General features: G+C 37.3%; 1 pseudogene; it reads left to right on the top strand.

The window, feature by feature from the left end:
- The first annotated feature begins 1,628 nt into the window (after window positions 1-1,628).
- On the top strand, window positions 1,629-10,675 carry LOC101004429 (annotated as a pseudogene).
- The last annotated feature ends 2,178 nt before the right edge of the window (window positions 10,676-12,853 follow it).

The following is a 12,853-nucleotide window of genomic DNA, read 5'->3' as shown; positions in this document are numbered from 1 at the left end:
CTTCAGCCTGAATTACTGATCATATTCCTGACGCGTCTGCCTGTTCAGTCTCCTCCTTCTCCAATGTGTTCTACCCCAGCTCCAATTAGGCCGTTTCCTATCAACACTTTTCAAAGGCTCCTCCAATGACTCTAGTGAAGTTCAGTGCTTTAATCTGGCGAGATGTCTCCTTAACATTCTACCTTCCATACTCCATTATTTGGGTATCATACCCCCATTCTAAGCTAATTTCCCACAATTTGCTCTTCCCCTAAACAATATGTGCTGTCAATTCTCTGTGCTTTTGTTCATGCCTGGAATATCCTTCATTTCCTTCTTAGCCTGGAAAAATTCCAGTAACCCTTTATGATCAAGCTGCAATGTCACTTTGTTCTCTTGAAGGTCTCCCATGCCCCAGGATTAATTGCTCTCTCCTCTCTGCTACACCACTTCTTCACACCATTAGATAAGTCCTTATTACAATGTGGTCTAGCTTGTTGTTCATGAATACATCTCCTCTCTAGATTATGAGTTCTTTGAGAAAGGCTGTTTGTCCATCTTTGTAGCTCCAGTATCTGGCCTAATACCTGTCAATTCAAAGGTGTTCATTAATATTGGTTGATAATATTTTTACATATTTGCACACGTGCATAAGCCATATGTACCTACACACACATTAATATATCTGTATTTCTGTCCTAAATGTTCAGTAGCTGCTGACGTTTCTTTTGGAATGCATCTATAAATACAAAATTGCCTTTTATTTTAAATGGACTAATATTCTATTTGAAGGCTTTCATAGTTCTGACAGTTTTGACAGCTTGACTGTATCTGAAAGTGTATTGTTAATCTGTAACACTTGATATTCTGTACTCTGTATCTACATTTAATATGCTGTTTAAATAAGGTTCCTCAGATAGTTAAGAAGACACAGTCAAAAACATGAGTCAAAGGCAAGAACTTGACATTGCCAAGTCAAGCGATAGGATGGTTTGAAATAAGCTATCAGGTTCTCATTCTGTTTCATGATTATTATTTAATTTCTCAAAGAGGAATATTTAAATTCAGCTTTAAGATGAGAAACAACAATAATAAAATCCAAAAGATAATCATTTTAGTCTTTTTTTCTCTCGTTGTCTTTTTTCCTCATTAGTCCATGAACTAGTATCACCAGGAAAGACCTGGGATCCTGGTTTGAAACTATGATGTAAAGAAAAGTAGAAACTGCAATAGAGTAAACTAATAAGAATTGGGTACTATGTCCTGGGTTAAAGCTATATAATAAATAGCTCTATCTTGTCTTTAACAAGCCAAAAATTTCCAAGGGACTAAACATTTATGTTTGTTGGGTTGGGGTGAGGGTGGAGCTCATAATATAAGGTAACTTTGGCTGAGTAGAAGAATTTTTCGTAATCTTCAGTGTCTAAAAATCTAGTTAGCTTCCTAACAAAGTTATGCTTTGCACATGTAAGATTGAGCCCTTTATTTATTATCGTAATTGGTACTAAACTAAAATCTTAAAATGTAGGTCAGGTATCATTACAACAGAGGGAAGAGGAACAAATTCACTCAACAATCATGTAAGCATACAATTTCAAGATTCAAATTTGGAAAAAAAAAAAAATTGATGTCAAAGAAGCCCGAGAGCAATGTGCCCAGATTCACAGAGGCACGTAGTAGCAGACGTAAGATCAGAATTACTTAGAGTAAAATCCAAAATTCCCATGGCCTACAAGACTACACACCTGGCCTCTACTTATCCCAGTATCCCCTCACTCCTCAACCATGCTGACCTCATTGCCTTGTCAGTAATTTTGCATTTGCTGTCCTCTTTCACCAGGAACACTTTCCTGACTTTTCACGTGGCTGGCTCTTTTGCATCTTTCAGGTCTCAGTTTAAATATCATCTCAAAGAAGCCTTTTCTGATTTCTGTGTCTAAACTTAAGATTGTAAAATAACCTTAGCCTCTGCCTACCCATATCAGGCCATCTTCTATTAGAGAACCTTATTCAATTTCTTCAAACACTTATCATAATCAAAATTATCTTTTTCACACACCTGTTATATTTTTAATCTGTCCCTTTCAATAGAACAGAAGTCCCATGACAGCAAGTGTTTTGCCTACATTGTGCTCTGCTATATTCCTAAACTCAGAAGATGGCCAGGCACACAGGTAATCATTGGTTACTGAATGAACTCAGATCTCCAGAGACTTGATCTGGTTTAACAGGGTTAGGGGAAAAGAGCATAAGACTTACAAGGTTAGAGTTTTAGGCAAGTCACAAATGATATATGATCCTTAATTTTCTCATTTTTGGAATAGGAATCACAATGTCTCATATAGGGCTATTGAGAGAAAAAAGTAAATAATATATGTAAAAGTGCTTTATAAATAGAAGCCTATTCCTATGCAAATCAGTGAGCCAGGGCAAACTGGCATCTGTTTATTTCTTTATCTATAAAATTAAATGGTTAGATTAACAACTCTAATTGGTCTTCTAGTTATCAATTTTTAATTCTCTCATTTGATTTAAAAAAACCTTTAAACTCTCTGTATCAGTCCATTTTCACACTGTTATAAAGATACTACCTGAGGCTGGGCATGGCGGCTCATGCCTGTAATCCCAGCATTTTGGGGGGCCGAGGCAGGCAAATCACCTGAGGTCAGGAGTTCGAGACCAGCCTGGCCAATGTGGTGAAACCTTGTCTCTACTAAAAATACAAAAATTAGCTAGGCATGGTGGTGTATGCCTGTAATCCCAGCTACTCAGGAGGCTGAGGCAGGAGAATTGCTTGAACCCAGGAGGCAAAGTTTGCAGTGAACCAATATCTTGCCACTGCACTCCAGCCTGGATGACAAAGCGAGATTCCGTCTCAGACCAAAAAAAAAAAAAAAAAAAAAAACTACCTGAGACTGGGTAGTTTATAAACAAAAGAGGTTTAATTGACTCACAATTCTACATGGCTGGAGAGGCCTCAGGAAACTTAGAATCATTATGGAAGGCAAAGGTGAAGCAAGGCATGTCTTATATGGCAGCAGGAGAGAGCAAGTGAAGAAGGAAGTGCCAATTTTAAGCCATCAGATCTTGTGAAAACTCACTATCATGAGAACAGCATGCAGGAAACTGCTGCATGATCCAATCAACTTACACCAGGTCTCTCCCTCAACACATGGGGATTACAGGTCAAGATGAGATTTGGGTGGGGACACAGAGCCAAACCATATCATCCCACCCCGGCCCTTCCCGAATCTCATGTCCTTTTCACATTTTAAAACCAATCATATCTTCTCAACAGTCCTTCAAAGTCTTAACTCATTCCAGCATTAACTCAAAAGTCCAAGTCCAAAGTCTTATCTGAGACAAGGCAAGTCCCTTCCACCTCTGAGTCTTTAAAATCAAAACAAGTTAGTTACTTCCAAGATACAATGGGGTACAGGCATTGGGTAAATGCTCCCATTCCAAATGAAAGAAACTGGACAAAACAAAGGGGCCACAGGCTCCATGCAAGTCCAAACCCAGGCAGGATATTCATTAAATCTTAAAGTCCCGAAATAGTCTCCTTTAACTCCATATCTCACATCCAAGGCACACTGATGCAGGAGGTGGATTCCTATGGTCTTGGGCAGCTCTGGCCCTGTTGCTTTGCAGGGTACCTTCTCCTTCCAGCTGCTTTCACAGACTGGCACTGAGTACCTGCAGCTTTTCCAGGTGCACAGTGCAAGTTGTCTGTTGATCTACCATTCTAGGGTCTGGAGGATGATGGCCTTCTAGCTCCACTAGGCAGTGCCCCAGTGGGAACTCTGTGTGGGGGCATTCTGCTGCCCCTGCAGCAGACATATGCCTGGATGCCCAGGCATTTCCATACATCCTCTGAAATCTAGGCAGAGGTTCCCAAACCTCAATTCTTGACCCTGTGCACATGCAGGTTCAACACCACATGTGAGCTGCCAAGGCTTGGAGCACTTGCATCCACTGAAGCAATGGCCTGAGCTGTATGTTGGCCCCTTTTAATCACAGCTGGGTAGTAGGGCACCAAGTTCCAAGACTGCACAAAGCAGAAAGGCCCTGGGCTCAGCCCAGGAAACCATTTATTCCTCCTAGGCCTCTGGGCCTGTGATGAGACAGGCTGCTATGAAGACCTCTGACATGCCCTGGAGACATTTTCCCCATTGTCTTGGTGACTAACATTTTGGCTCCTCGTTACTGATGCAAATTTCTGCAGCTGTCTTGAATTTCTCCCCAGAAAATGGGTTTTACTTTTAAATCATTAGGCTGAAATGTTTGAAACTTTTATGCTCTGCTTCTCTGTTATACATAAGTTCCAATTCCAAGTTATCTCTTTGTGAATCCATAAAACTGAATGCTTTTAAGATCACCCAGGTCACCTCTCAAAGGCTTTGCTTCTTAGAAATTTCTTCTTCCAGATACCCTAAATCATCTCTCTCAAGTTCAAAGTTCCACAGATCTCTAGCACAGGGGCAAAATGTCACCAGTCTCTTTGCTGAAGCGCAGCAAGAGTCATCTTTGCTCCAGTTCCCAAGAAGTTCCTCATCTCCATCTGAGATCAGCTCAGCCTGGACTTCATTGTCCATATCACTCTCAGCATTTTGGTCAAAACCATTCAACAAGTCTCTAGGAAGTTTCAAACTTTCCCACATCTCCCTGTCTTCTTCTGAGCCCTCAATACTGTGTTAATGTCTGCCTTTTACCCAGTTCCAAAATCACTTTCACATTTTGGGTATCCTTATACAGTGCCCCACTACCGTGGTACCAATTTACTATATTAGTTAGTTCTCACACTGAGACTGGAAAATTTATAAAGGGAAGAGGTGTAATTGACCCACAGTTTTGCATGTTTGTGGAGGCCTCAAAAAGCTTCAGATTATGGCAGGAGGCAAAGGGGAAGCAAGGCACCTTCTTCACTAGATGGCAGGAAGGAGAATGAATGCAGAGGAAACTACCAAACACTTATGAAACCATCAGATTTCATGATAACTCACTACCAAAAGAGCAGCATGGGGGAAACCGCCCCCATCATCCAATTACCTTCACCTGGTCTCTACCGTGACACATGGGGATTATGGGGACTACAATTTAAGATGAGATTTTGGGTGAGGACACTACCAAACCATATCACCTCTTTTGTTTATAAATTACCCAGTTTCAGGTAGTATCTTTACAGCAGTGTGAGAATGGACTAATACAACGTCCCAGCCTCTGGTAAGCATCATTCTGTCATCATACTATCTGTCTCCATGAGTTCAGTTGTTTTAAAATTTAGCCCCCATAAATTAGTAAAAACATGTGAAATTTATCTTTCTGTCCTCAGCTTATTTCACTTAATGTAATGTCCTCCAGTTCCATCTGTTTCGTTACATGTGACACGATCTCATTCTTTTTTATGGCTGACTAGCACTCCATTGTATATATGTACCACAGTTACTTTATCCATTCATCTATTGATGAACATTTAGGTTGCTCCCAAATCTTGGTTATTGTGAGTAGTACTGCAATAAATATGGAAGTGCAGATATCTCTTTGATATACTGATTTCCTTTTTTTTTTTTTAGTTATTTATTTGGCAGTGGAATTGCTGGATTGTATGGTAGCTCTTTTTTAGGATAACAGCCATTTTAACTGGGATGTGATGATATCTTATTGTAGTTTTTATTTGTATTTATCTGATTATCAGTGATGTTGAGCATGTTTTCATATACCTATTAGCTATTTGTATGTCTTCTTTTGAGAAATGTCTATTCAGATATTTTGCCCATGCTTTTATCAGATTATTAGATATTTTTTCCTAGAGAATTGTTTGAGCTCTTTATATATTCTGGTTATTAATCCCTTGTCAGATGGGTGGTTTGCAAACATTTTCTCCCATTCTGTCTCTTCACTTTGTTGTTTGTTTCCTTTGCTGTGCAGAAGCTTTTTAACTTGATGAGATCCTATTGGTTCATTTTTGCTTTGGCTGCCTGTGCTTTTTGCGGGAAAAAAGCACAAAAACTAAAACAAGAAGAGAAACTAAAGAGTTTCCTCGATGTTTTATTTTAGTAGTGTCATAGTATGTGGGCACATATTTAAGTCTTCAATCCATTTTTATTTTTATATACAGCAAGAATCAGGGGTATAGTTTCACTCTTCTGTCTATGGATATCCAGTTTTCCCAGTACCATTTATTGAAGGGACTGTTCTCTCCATATATATATATATATTTGTGCCTGGATTCTCTCTTCTGTTCCATTGTTCTATGTGTCTGCTTTCATGCCAGTACCTTGCTATTTTGATGACTATATCTCTATAGTATAATTTGAAGTCAAGTAATATGACGCCTCCAGTTTTTTTCTTTTTGCTTAGGATAGCTTGTCTATTCTGGATCTTTTGTGGTTCCATACAAATTTTAGGACTGTATTTCTCTATTTTTGTGAAGAATATAATAGGGATTTTGATCAGGGTTGCATTGAATAGAGATTACTTTGGGGTATTATGGACATTTTAACATATTGATTATTCAAATCCATGAACATGGAATATCTTTCCATTTTTGGTGTCCTCATCAATTTCTTTCATCAGTGTTTTATAGTTTGTAGAGCTCTTTCACTTCCTTGGTTCATTCTCAGGTATTTACTATTATTTGTTACAATTGTAAATGGGATTACTTTCTTGATTTCTTTTTCAAATTGCTTACCTTGGCATGTACAAATGCTACTAATTTTTGTACATTGATCTTGTATTCTGCAACTTTACTGAATTTATCAGTTACAATAGTGTTTTGGTGGAGTTTTTAGGGTTTTCCAAATACAAGATAATATCATCTGCAACCAAGGATAATTTGACTTCTTCCTTTCCAATTTGGATACTTCTTATTTATTTCACTTGTCTGATTGCCCTAGCTAGGATTTCTAGTACTATGTTGAATGACAGTGGTGAAAGTGGGCATCCTTGTTTTTTACCGAATCTTACAGACCCCATTCAGTTCGATACTAGCTGTGGGCCTGTCATATATGGCTTTTATTGTATTGAGTTATGTTCTTTCTATCTTCAGTTTTCTTTTAACATGAAGGGATGTTGAATTTTATCAAATAGTTTTTCAGCATCAATTAAAATGATCATATGATTTTTATCCTTCATTATGATGATATGTTGTATCATGTTGATTGATTTACATATTTTGAATATCCTTGCATACCAGAGGTAAATCTCACTTTGTCATGATAAATAATTTGTCTAACATATTGTTGAATTGGGTTTCCTAGTATTTCATTGAGAATTTTTATATCAATATTCATCAGAGATATTGGCCTGTAGCTTATTTATTTATTTTGGATGTGTCTTTGTCTGGTTATGGCATAAGAGTAATGCTAGCCTCGTAGAATGAGTTTGGAAGTATTACCTCCTCCTCTATTTTTCAGAATACCTTAAATAGGATTGGTATTAGTACATCTTTAAATGCTTGGTAAAATTCAGCAGTGAAGCCATTGGGTCCAGGGCTTTTCTTTGATGGGAGTCTTTTTATTACAGTTTTGATCTTGTTGCTTGTTATTGGTATGTTCAGGTTTTCAATTTCTTCATGGTTCAATCTTTGTAGACTGTGTGTATCTAGGAATTTATGTATGCCTTCTAGGTTTTCCAATTTATTAGCATATACTTGCTCATGGTAGACTCTAATGACCCTTTGAATTTCTGCATCATCCATTGTAATGACTCCTTTTTTTCATCTCTAGTTTTATTTATTTGGGTCTCCTCTCTTTTTTTCTTTGTTACTCTGGCTAAAGATTTGTCCATTTTAGTGTATCTTTTCAAAAAACGACTGTTTTGTTGATCTTTTGTATTTTTTTTTGTTTCAATTTCATTCATTTCTGATCTGATCTCTATTATTTCTTTATTTCTGCTAACTTTAGGTTTTGTTTTCTCTTGCTTTTCCAGTTCTTTAAGATGTATCATTAGGTTGTTTATTTGAAGTTTTTCTTCTTTTTTGATTTAGGCACTTATAGCTATAAACTACCCTCTTCATACTGCTTTTACTGAATCCCATAGGTTTTGGTATGTTGTGTTTCCATTATAATTTGTTTCATGAAATTTTTCAATTTTCTTCTTAATCTCTTTATTGACTCAGTAGTCATTCAGGAGCATATTGTTTAATTTCCATGTGTTTGTATAGTCTCCAAAATTCCTCTTGTTATTAATTTCTAGTTTTATTCCATTGTGGTCAGAGAAGATGCCTGATATTATTTCAATTTTTTAAATGTTTTAAGGCCAGTTTTGTGTCTTAATATATGATCTATCCTTGAGAATGATCCATGTGCTCAGAAGAATGTATATTCTGTAGCTTTTGTATGACATGTTCTGTAAATATCCATTAGATCCATTTGCTCTCTGGTGCAGATTAAGTCCAATGTTTCTATGTTGACGTTCTGTCTGTGTGATCTGTCCAATGCTAAAAGTGGGATGTTGAAGTTCCCAGCTATTATTGTACTAAGGCCCATCTGTCTCTTTACCTCCAATAATATTTGCTTTATTTATGTGGGTGCTCCACTGTTGGATGGATCTATGTTTGCAATTGTTAAATCTGCTTGCTTAAAAAAAAGCCCTTTCTCAAGAAAAAAAAATATCAATAGAACCAGACTACAATGGGATCCACATGTTAAAACTATCCAACAAGGAATTTAAAATACTATTATTGATATTGTAAAGGCTTTGGGAAAAAAACAGAAGGTATGCATGAACAAATAGGGAATTTCAACTAAATATCAGTAATTATGTGATAAAAATGAACTAAACACTGCATTCAAAAGGCAGAGATCAGGAGAATGGATTTAAAAAATAAATGTAGGCCAGACATGGTGGTTCATGCCTGTAATCCTAGCAATTTGGGAGGGCGAGGTGGACAGATCACTTGAGGCCAGGAGTTCGAGACTAACCTGAACCATAGTGAAACCCTGTCTCTACTAAAAAATACAAAAAAATTAGCCATGCATGGTGGCATGTGCCTAAATCAAAAAAGAAGAAAAATTTCAAATAAACAACCTAATGATACATCTTAAAGAACTGGAAAAGCAAGAGAAAACAAAACCTAAAGTTAGTAGAAATAAAGAAATAATAGAGATCAGATCAGAAATGAATGAAATTGAAACAAAAAAATACAAAAGATCAACAAAACAGGGGGGGAAAAAGTCATGACTCGGGATGGAGAAATTTACTGTATAAACCACAAGAACAAGACCACCCAAGGCTTGACCCTCGTTTTGCTAGGAACCGGAGAATCAGAGTGCTCCAGCGAAACAGCCACCACCCCTGGTTCCCCAGAGCCCACAGGGAGGTGTCATGGTGGCAGCAACTCCAACCAGCAGCAACAGATGCAGCAACTGCAGATGGAGGAGAGGCTTTGGCTGAAACAGCAGGAACTGCTTTGGCAGAAGTTAGCACTGCATAGCCAGTTACCAACACTGGAGCAGGACGGTGGGCCTCAAAATCCAGTGTCTTCACCAGAGATGTCTCAGGATGAGAACAATGATGACCAATAGCTCACATCCTTTCCTTAACAGTGGCACTTATCACTCTCGAGATGAGTGTACAGACAGTGGACTAAGCATGGGCAGCTAATGTCCCTCGCACCACAGATGACATCCTGAACAGCGTTCATGAGATGGATACAGGTGATACTATCAACCAAAGCACCTTGCCCTCACAGCAGGACCGTTTCCCCGACTACCTGGAAGCCATTCCTGGGACAAAAGTGGACCAAGAAACACTGGAAGGAGATGGAGTGAACATAGAAGGAGAGGAGATGATGCCAAGTCTGCAGGAAGCTTTGAGTTCTGACGTCCTTAATGACGTGGTTTTGTTGGAACCTAGGCAAATGACCATATTAGTGAATCTGTTCATAGTTGTAGTTTGGGACAGTTATTGTAGTTGTTTTGGTAAAATCTTCATTTCCAATTTTTTACCACCTTATTTAAATCTTGATTATCTGCTCTCTATTTTATATACATACACACACACAAACATAACATTTATAAGAATGTGGTAGCAGGATGTATCCTTTTTTTAGGTTTCCCTGCTTTCCAGTTAATTTTTAAAATGGTAGCGCTTTGTATGCATTTAGAATACATGACGAGTAGTTTATATTTCACTGGTAGTTTAAATCTGGTTGGGGAAATCCACAGACGTTTGAAGTAGTTCAGTGTTCTAGAAAGAGCTATTACTATGGATAGTACCTAGGGAAGTGCTCCACGCCCTCTGGGCATATGATAGGTATTATCTGATGAATTGGAAAGGAGCAAACCAGAAATAGCTTTTATTTTCTCCCTTGGACTAATTTTTATGTCTTGGTTGGAAATCACTGAGTAGGTTCATAATGTCCATGACAGAAATAAGCTTTATAGTGGTTTACCTTTATTTAGCTTTAGAAGTTTGCCTTTGCCTTAGTTTTGGAAGTAAATTCTAGTTTGTAGTTCTCATTTGTAATGAACACATTAAAGACTAGATTAAAATATTGCCTTCAAGATTGTTCTTACTTATAAAACTTGCTCCTACTTCTGTGGTGAAAACTGACCTTGGATAGAATACTATAAGGTCATGAGTTAGCTGGAAAAGTGATCAGATTAATAAATGTATATTGACAGTTGAATTTAGCAAAGAAATACAGATAATCATGATTATACCTTTATTTTTATAGGAAGAGATTATGTAACTAGAGTATGTGTCTACAGGGATGATAATGGTTTCCAAAGAGTTTTTTTTTTTTTTTTTTTTTTTTTTCAGATGGAGTCTCGCTCTGTCATCAGGCTGGAGTGCAGTGGTGCGATCTCGGCTCACTGCAACCTCTGCCCCCTGAGTTCAAGCTGTTCTTGTGCCTCAGCCTCCCGAGTAGCTGGGATTACAGGTACATGCTACCACATCCAGCTGATTTTTGTATTTTTAATAGAGACGGGGCTTCACTGTGTTAGCCAGGATGGTCTGGATCTCCTGAGCTCCTGATCCATCCGCCTCGGCCTCCCAAAGTGCTGGAATTACAGGCATGAGCCACCACATCCAGCCCCAAAGAATATTTTTTAAAGGAACAAAATGAGCATGAATTAAGTCTTCAGTATAAGCTATGAAGTAAAAGTTGGTTGTGAATTAAAGTTGCACCGGCTAGCACCTCTATGTTTTAACGGTCTTCCAATATATCTAGAATAAGCCCTTATTTTCAAGGGTTTATAACAGACATAAAATCTCTTCTCCTGGCAAAAGCTGCTATGAAAAGCCTCAGCTTGGGAAGATAGATTTTTTTCCCCCAGTTACAAAATCTGAGTATTTTGGCCCTTCATTTTGGGGGAGTGCAAAAGTTGGAAGTAAGAAGTTTTATTTTAAATACTTTCAGTGCTCAAAAAAATGCAATCACTATGTTGTATATAATAGTTCATAGGCCAATCACTCACAATAATTGACTCTAAGGCTTTTACTAAGAAAACAGCAGAAAGATTAAATCTTGAATTAAGTCTGGGAGGAAATGGCCACTGTGCGGATGGAATTTTAGAGTAATAATGAAATTCTACCCAGAATGCAAAATTGGGTATATGAATTACATAGTATGTGGTTGGGAATTTTTTTTAATGTGCAGAAGATCAAAGCTTCTTGGAAGGAGTGCCTGTAATTTGCCAGTAGCCACAAATTCAGATTATATCTTATGTATCAGCACAGTAACTTTAGCTTAAGGGGAGGGTGGGAAGGTTTGGGGGGTTGTGAAGATTTAGGGGGACCATGATAGAGAACCTTATAAACTTCTTTCTCTTTAGTAAAGACTTGTCTTACATCTTGCTGTCGTTAAAGGCAGCTGTTCCTAGAATTTCAATCACTTAAGTACACCCACAAAACAAGAATATGGAGATCTTCATTTCTCCTCAACTTTAATTTGCCCAGTTATACCTCAGTGTTGTAGCAGTACTGTGATACCTGGCACAGTGCTTTGATATTATGATACTCTCTGTACTGACCTGAAGGAGACCTAAGAGTCCTTTCTCTTTTTGAGTTTGAATCACTGCCTTGATGTGGTGTCTGGTTTTGTGTCCTTGTTCCTGATGTAAAAGTGATTAACTGCTTCTTGGTTGTATTGGGTAGCATTGGGATAAGATTTTAAGTGGGTATTCTTGAATTGTTTTTATAATAAACCAATTTTATAATCTTTAAATTTATCAGCTTTTTACATTTGTGTTCTTTTCACTCAGGGCTTCTTAGATCTACCTATGGTTGATGGAGCACATTGATTTGGAGTTTCAGATCTTCTAAAGCAGTATTTGTTGTAATAACTATTTTCTAAATATAATGCCTTTAAAGGAAAAATGAACATAGGGAAGTGACTTTGCTATAAATAATGTAGCTGTTTTAAGTATTCATATTAAATAGATGCCTTCTGTATGGAACATGGCAGAAAGACTGAAAAATAACAGTAATTAATTGTGTAATTCAGAATTCATACCAATCAGTGTTGAAACTCAAACATTGCAAAAATGGGTGGCAATATTCAGTGCTTAACAATTTTATAGTGTTGGTGTATGTGAGAAATGAGTGGTCAAGTGAATTTTATCCTTGCAAGCATGTTTTTATAAGAATTGCAGTTGTGCCTATCATAACAATTGTTTTCTGTATCTTGAAAAAATATTCTCCACATTTTAAATGTTTTATATTAGAGAATTATTTAATGCACATTTGTCAGATAGATAGATAGACAGATAGATAGATAGATAGTACCAATGTTACCTTTTTATTTTTTGTTTTAGATGTAAGAGCATGCTCATATGTTAGGTACTCACATAAATTGTTACATTATTTTTTCTTATATAATACCTTTTTGTTTGTTTATGTGGTTCAAATATATTCTTTCCTTAAA

Source organism: Papio anubis, chromosome 6 (genome assembly GCF_008728515.1).
Source record: "Papio anubis isolate 15944 chromosome 6, Panubis1.0, whole genome shotgun sequence".
Taxonomy (NCBI): domain Eukaryota; kingdom Metazoa; phylum Chordata; class Mammalia; order Primates; family Cercopithecidae; genus Papio; species Papio anubis.
This window is presented reverse-complemented; position numbering and strand designations above follow the sequence as displayed.